Source organism: Eptatretus burgeri, chromosome 8 (genome assembly GCF_056783735.1).
Source record: "Eptatretus burgeri isolate ZD-2024b chromosome 8, Ebu_testis_v1, whole genome shotgun sequence".
NCBI lineage: Eukaryota > Metazoa > Chordata > Myxini > Myxiniformes > Myxinidae > Eptatretus > Eptatretus burgeri.
This window is the reverse complement of record NC_140968.1, coordinates 24,547,390-24,555,412: the sequence shown is the minus strand read 5'-3', so window position 1 is coordinate 24,555,412 and position 8,023 is coordinate 24,547,390. Positions and strand designations below refer to the sequence as shown.

The 8,023-nt window shown below is 46.2% G+C and overlaps 1 protein-coding gene across 6 annotated transcripts in view; it reads left to right on the top strand.

The window, feature by feature from the left end:
• The window catches only part of LOC147021332 (supervillin-like), a 241,248-nt gene that overhangs the window by 804 nt on the left and 232,421 nt on the right, over nucleotides 1-8,023 (top strand). The window lies entirely within an intron of this gene.

Here is an 8,023-nt window from a genome sequence, read left to right as displayed (position 1 = left end):
CTGGTGGCGAATGGCGAATCGGATGGGTGTTCCTCACACTGAAAAGCAGAGTACTTGGCAGGGAGTCCAAGGCCAAAGGAGCTCACAGACCCAAAAACTGCGAGAATATATATATCTGCTGCTCGTGTGCAGATGCAGCTTTTACTCCTTTGGGTGCATCTTTCAGCACGCAGCTTGTCCTGTAATTGTCCATCCCATCATGTGGAGTGACCCCTCCGTAAAACATCCTGCCTCCATTCAGGGCCTGCTGCAGCTCACTATACCATCAGGTGTGAGGTCCTCTGTGAAGCAGACAGTGGGAGGATTCCCCAAGCCATGCTCATAGGGCTCTTACGAGTCCGTTTGCAGTCAACCCAAGTCCTTCACCTGGGCTCGCCTGTATACAGGGGTTTTTACACAAGACGACCCTACCCTATACTTCTCTATGATGGCCACTCATTGCCTCCTCAGTGCACATATTACATACAACTTACCTCTAATGCATCTCTAATACAGGAGAAGGAGAATCTTGAAAGCCAAATAGTGTTCAATTTCATGAACGAAGTAGTTATCAAAGCAGTCCAAGAATATACCTGCACGGTGACCCACGTCTTTACATTGGCTTTCCAGTAGACTGGCAAATTATTTTTGTTTTTGTCCTTTAAAGCACGGGAGTGTCGGGAATGGTAACCAAATGTAGGTTTCACAATACTGTATCCTGATGAATTTGAATGCACGAGAAGCGTTAGCCTGTCTTTCGCGGTTTTCACGCCAGGCGCAGTTCGCTCTTGCTTGGAGATGAATGTCCGAGTCGGCATCTTTTCCCAAAATGAGCCAGTTTCAAAGTTGAAGACTTGATCTGGTTTATATCCTGTTCCTTCAATGAGTTTTTTTTAAGCTCGTCAGGAAACTCCTTCGCAGCCCGGTGGTTGGCTGATGCTGATCCTCTCGTCGATTTGACATTGTGAAGGCTGAATAATTTCTTAAAACTATCAAACCAACCCTTGCTTCCAATAAGTATTCATTTGCTTTCACCCTCGGTCTCTGCTAAATGTTCATATATGCATCAAGCCTTCTCTCTTATCACGGGCCCACAAGAAGGAACTTTTCTCTGAGATTGCTTGAGCTAACGCAGACCCCATTTCATTGAAGCAACTAGCTCTTTTCTCATTAAGGGTGATAAGCGAGGTCAGTCAAAGGCTGGACTATGCCGGCACAGCGTGGGATGAAATTCCTGTAAAAATTGATCAGGACAATAAATGATTTGAACCTGGGAAATCTTTGATGGCATGCTAATCGATGATGTGACCCAAGAATATGAGCAATGAAACCCTAAACTGGCATTTGACTGGGTTGATTATGATGCCATACTCAGAAAGGCGAGTGGAGAAGTCGTACATGTTCTTCATGCTCTTCTTGAGACTCACTAGGAATAAGATTGTAGATGTCGGCGTAGGTGAAGGGTAGACCACGAGTCACCTCGTCAATGAATCGTTGAAGTGTCTGTGCCACATTTCATAGTCCAAAAGGCATACACAGAGTATAATAAGCCGAAAGGTGTGGTGACGGCAGTCTTGGCGATGTCAGCCGTCTCAACAGGTATCTGATGGTACGTTCACACGAAATTAAGCTTTGTAAATAATCGCTTCCCGTGTAATGTTGAGGCAAAATCATGCAGAGGAGGTATGGAATGATGGAGCGGTTGAGAGCTGGGTCATCACCACATGGTCTCCGGTACCATATGCAAGAGGGGAGACCAGTTGCTGCTGGATGAGTAAACGATTCCAAGCTCAAGCGTTTGATCGAACTCCGCTTTCACAATGTTGAGGCAATCAGAAGCAAGGTGACGAGGACAAGCAGCCACTGGAGGTCGACAGGTCTCAATACGATGAGTAACCGAGTGCTTTGCTGCAGTCTCAGTGTGAGCAGGATGCATAATTTCCTTGAACTCTTGAAGGAGGGCGTCAAAACAGGTAATACCCCCTGGCTTAATAAACATCGGGCTGATGGACGGAATATGTGAGGTGATCGCTTTGACAGCTAGTCTAGTGGCCATAAAAAAAAAGACTGCGTAAGTTTACCGCCGTTGATGCAGTATCTTACACACCACCTCGTTGAACAAGTTACATTAGTTATTCATTCATGCTTGTTGTACGTGTCCTTCATGAGATCCTTAAAAACAGTAACTTTCCTGTTTGTAATGGTTTTCAGTTTTGTTCGACTGCCAGGCAGGCAGAGAGTAAAAAATTATCTCACTCCTTTCTGCGATAGTGCGATCGGGATGAATTCTAAGCCAAGGTACGTTTAAACAGGAGACTTGTCTTTCTATCCATGTTCTGATTTGTGTTCAAAATGTAATTCATTCAATTTAAATAAGTTGTTTCTCAATCACAAACTGACCATCATAAACTGATAAGACAGACGGGCATGAACCAATTATTGCTTAACCCCGCCCTTCGCTTCACATGAGTGGGGTATTAGCGCCATCTTCAGTGTTCTTTTTACGCTGTAATGGCATTTTTCCAAGATTGCTTCCAATGACAAAATTATAAACTTGGACAGCACTCAGTGGAGCGCATACCTCCACCAGGCTGAACAGTTTAAATTTTGTATCCCACTGAAAGGTCGGATCTGGATCTGGACCTCAATCAAAATCGAATCGGCTTGTTCTTGTCACCTAGCAAATTGATTCATCCAGTTATGTCATAACTTGTCCACAAAGTTTTGAAATATCATGCTATATCTCGTTTTTGGCCCGATCTCTCAATGGTGAAGAATCTCTTTAAAAAACGACAGTGTCCCGATCCACGTACAATAACAATTATAGCATTCGAATTTTTTTTAAATTCCAGTATCTGGATCCGAATCTTCACCAAAATCTAATTAGTTTGACCTTGTCATACACCCAACCTCTGCACCAAATTTTAACTAAATCCATCCACAATTTTTTTTAAGATATCCTGTTCACGGACAGACAGATAGGGGTGAAAACACAACCTCCTTCCACCATAGTAATGATAATGGCAGAATAATATTGTTGCGAATTCGCACCCGCCGGCGTGCGGATGGCCACGTAACTCGAATCGCGGCACGTCGCCCACCGGACGGACAATTCTGTCGTTACCCTCTTAGAACAACGCCAGGAGCTAGTCACTGGTGGGGGTTTAACCCCACCACGATCGTGCCAATTGCCCACCCGCGCAGGATAGGGTCGCTCGCCAAATTCGATCTACCGAAGTACCTGCACGAATGGTCGACCGGCCGATCGTACCTCGCCGCAGGCCGACTCCGGACACGAACCGCTTAAGCGGTCCGTTCCGTGCTACAGTGATAACCGAACGGTGTTATCGTCGGCCTTGACGGTTCCGATTAATTACCGGGATGTTGCACCCACTACGAACCCCTTACGTGATGCAAGATGGAGGGTCAATAAAAACGGAAAAGAGACGAAGCAGAGCGGGAACAGTTCAACAAGCAAGCATTTTTATTCACACACACAGACAAGCACGGAAGGCACGTATTTACAGTCATACAGTAATGGAAAATGCACATATAGCAATTAAAACAAAAGAAACGATGCAGAGCTACAACCGAATACGCGTACACACAGCAACACTTAAACAGTTCTACTTGAGCCAGACTGGCGCCACCCACGGACATTCACGCAAAAACCCCAAAGAAAAGAAAGAAGTCGTGACTTCCCTTGTATGGCTGGTGAGTCCCTCTCCCGCGACCGTCAGCATGGTAGCGCCTGGCCCCGACCTCTCTCGCGGCCGGTGAACCCTCTCCGGCACTCCCCGTCCAGACGCGCAGGTCCACCTCGCAACGGGCGCTGCCGCGTCTCCCGTCCGTGCCTTCGTGACAGGGCCGCTCGCCAAGGCGCGGGCGCAGGACCTCTTCCCGAAGACCAACCAGACCACCAGCCAGGACGAAGAGGAAGAAGAAGCCCTCGTGTGCCCGCCCATGTCCGTCTTTTATCGCGCGGGGCTCCGCCCTTCGCCCCGCCCCGTTCTCGGCTCCACCCTCCTTCGAGAGGGTTCCCGAAAAGGTCGTTCCCTCACGCTTTCCCTCCACCCCGCCCCGTGCGGGGCCGGGGAGTCAGTTTTTGGCTCGGGGTCAGAGGATTATTCCCCCAAGAAGAGACCCCTCCTTTACATGACCTCTGACCTTTGACCTGCATCGCCCCTCCTCCACTCCAAAGCGCGGGGAAGTCAAACGGAAGGAACAGGCGGGGAAACCTGCGCATCCTCGCAGTTCCCTCCTTGGCGCCTTTGTTTGCCGTTCGGAAGCCGACGTAGTGGCGAAGATGTAGTGGCGTAGATGGTGGAGGTGGCATGGTTGCAGTGTGGTTGGCGCTGTGATGGGGATGGCGTGGTTGTTGAAATGTTGTGTGTTTGAAATAAAAGATAGAAAAAGAAAAACGACTGACTCAAAGCGTCGCAGCCCAGATGGATCACATAAATTCCCTAAATACAACGGGTTTGGGCTAACCACACATGCACCTATCAAAATATCTCACCTGAGGGTCCTTTCTGGTGTAATGCGAATTTCCACAGCCGTAACAATATTAATGAGAACCAGATGGTATTTATAGAATACTCACCCCATGCAGTCGTGAGAAGGACTTGGTGCAAGCCAACTCTTCTGGTGGAAAATTTGTTATTAAAAAAAAAGAAGTTAAATTCAAATCAAATAGAAGACCAAATAGGTAACAGTCCTGCATTGGAGTCATCAGAAGGAACACGAGCAAGGAAAAAGCAAAGATGAAGTCATCGGTAGGAACCTGGATAGGATTCGCATTTCAGCTGCTACTCCTCTTCCGTCAAACTCGTCCAGGCACAGTCAAATAAGTCTTATTGAAAAAAAAACCCCCAAAAAAGATCTGATTCAAAAAAAATTAAATAATTCTGGCTGCCAGACCATGCGTCTGATCAGTAGTCTTGTAAACCAACGACTTTTGATTGGAAAAAAATAGGGGAGAAATGAAACTTGGCAGGTACCTTCATGTGATTATCAGAAACAACATACTAAAAGTCCCCGAGTGTCACGTGTGAGCTAACGTCACTACACCGGAAGTGACGTCATACCTTTAAAAAACCACCTTATAGCTGTGACTTCTCAATATTTGTTAGGAAAACAAGTCGTTTTCTTGACAGATACCTTCCTGTGACTGTCAGAAACAACAGACTAAATGTCACGAGTGTCACGTGTGAGCGAACGTCGCCTCACCGGAAGAGATGTCACCTTTTGAAGCACACCGACACCTGCCAATGCTCAATTTGTTTCAGAAAACCAGATATTTTTATTACAGGAATGCATAAATAAAAGAGAAAACTGTATAACCAATAAGCCAAATACCAAATACCAATACCAACCAACTGTATAACCAACTCCCCTCACCCAGGCAGCATTAGCGGTCGTTTTCTTGAGTGAAATTGAAATCGATGAGGACTCTTGTGCACAACTTGGTTCCCTTCATGAAACTGTCACAAATGAATACCAACCTATGGAAGACATCACCAACAGAACTGTTTTGAACATGGTCATGGAAAAGCTGGAGGCTGTCAAGCTCCAGGCCGCGAATACTAGCCGAACAGCCAAATTTTGGGTTCAGTATTTCAATCAGGTAACACTGATGCGCGAATTTGTACGTGCCGAGCGATGTGGTGATTGGCAATTGCATCTCGAAACGATTCGCGGAATGATTCCACATTTCCATGCAGCCGGACACTTGGCTTATGCAAAATATGCTCACTTGTATCTTCAGCAAATGTCCAAGTTGGATGCCAAGATGACACCAGCAGAGTTCCAGAAGTTTTCGTCCATGGGTAACTTCACAATCCGACGTAGTGATAAAATGTGGGCGGGAGTCTGGACTGACATGACAATAGAACAAGTTTTGATGCGCGCAATAAAAACGTCTGGAGTTCTGACACGTGGCTGAGGCATGACTGACAGTGTTTTGAACCGGTGGGTGCTCGGTATGCCTGGCTGTACAGAGCTAAATCATCGTTTTGAAGAGTTCTGTGGCATCAGTTTCACTACTTCTGAGGAACATGTTGAACTTAGGAAATCTCACCAATTTCGGGATAACCAGGATGTAGAAAAACTCTTTGCGTGGCTTACAGTCCATTCACCTTTGCCACAAAGTCATGAATTGATGTCAATAGTTTCCGGTGTTGTCGGCAACGATAGCATCAACTGTGATTCCGCAGTAGAGATTGGTACAGAAGCAATGAAGAAATTAACGGGCAAGACTTTCGGTGATGTTCAGTTACATCGGAAAGATAGGGTCCTTCCATTGGCAACCGTCGGCAACTCCGTGAAAGTGCGCGACGAAATCATACCCGTGAATACCATACAACTGTTCAACAGGATTATCTGCGTGATAAAATCAGATGAAGACTTTGCTTCATGCCTAGAGTATGAGTTGGCCCCTCGCCCCTTGTCATTGTTCGATGACGTATCCATGAGAAAGACAGAGAAGGCCGTCCTATACCGTGTGATAGAATCATACGCCGCAAGTGAACAAACTTATCCCAAGGATAGCATGTGCGTTGTAAAGGGAGGTTATCAACTGCGACGGGTGGTATGGCCACAACATGGGACATACAGCGACGTGTACAGCGCGTACGTATCCTATGTACAAAGACACTATGGTACAACCAGTTATGTCATATTTGACGGCTACGTTGATGTATGTAGCACAAAGACCGATGAACACAATCGAAGAGCTTAAAGAGTCAAATCCGCAGAGATATTGTTCACTGATGACATGCCTATTACCATTCGACAAGATCGATTCTTGACAAATGGAAGGAACAAGACCAGGCTAATTGAGGGTTTGAAAGTACAGCTGGAACAAGCGGGGATACGAGTAACAAATGCGGAGGCAGATGCCGATACGATGATTGTTCGCACTGCAATAGAACTGTCACATGATAAGGACGTAGTAGTTGTAGGCACAGATAGCGATTTACTAATTTTGCTGACTCAACTTTCTCAACCAGACAATTGCATCTGCTTCTTTAAACCCAGGAGCGGAACAACCCCGAACAAGGTATTTGATATCAGACGTGTCCAGCATCGTCTACCAGAGGGATTCTCCCACAATCTGTTTTTTCTGCATGCGATGACTGGTTGCGATACCACTTCGGCTCTCTATAGACAAGGGAAGAAGAAAGCATTCAAGCTACTACTGAAGCGTCCAGATCTAAATACGTGCGTGGAAGTCTTCAATAACCCCTCATCATCAGAATCCTCCATTACATCTGCTGGAGAAGAGTTCCTACTAGCGCTTTATGGAGCTCCGAGGGCAACATCTACCCTGAGCAAGCACAGGTATCACTGTTTTATGAAAGCAGTTGCAAAGTGTCCAATTCATACCAAACTCCAGCTCGCGTCCCTACCACCAACGTCTGCAGCAGCAAAAGAACATTCCATGCGTGTTTATCATCAGGTACAACAATGGTTAGGTTGTGATATACCACCGACAGAATGGGGTTGGGATTTTAGTCGATGGACAGCTGTCTCCAACTCTTACGCGCAAGCGTCCAGCCCCAGACACTCTTTTAAATTTGATTTCGTGCAACTGCAATACTGAATGTGAGCGATGATGCGGATGCAGGAAAGCTGGCATTCAGTGTTCACTGCTATGTGGTCAGTGTCGCGGTGGTGGTTGCAGCAATTCTGAAAAACCAGACACTGATGAAGAAGTAGACGATGAGCCAAGCCATGAGGTCCAATGTGAAGAATCCAGTGAGCTTGTGCAGTCCGACAATAGTTCTGACAATGAATATGATGAAGATGACACAGGTCTACAAGAGGACGATCTCGCTAGTTTGGATGTTTATTCGGATGAACCTACAGCCTCAACGTTGACCAAGGGGGTGCAAAAGAGAAAACTAAGCATGTAAACAATAAGCAGTGATGCCTTCTGCCGAAAACTGATACCTTTGTTGATCCTGTGAGATTTACTGCAAGTGTTTGTGACCGAGAACAATTAGATTAAGAATGAAAAAGTCTCTAAAAGGGCATTTTACGG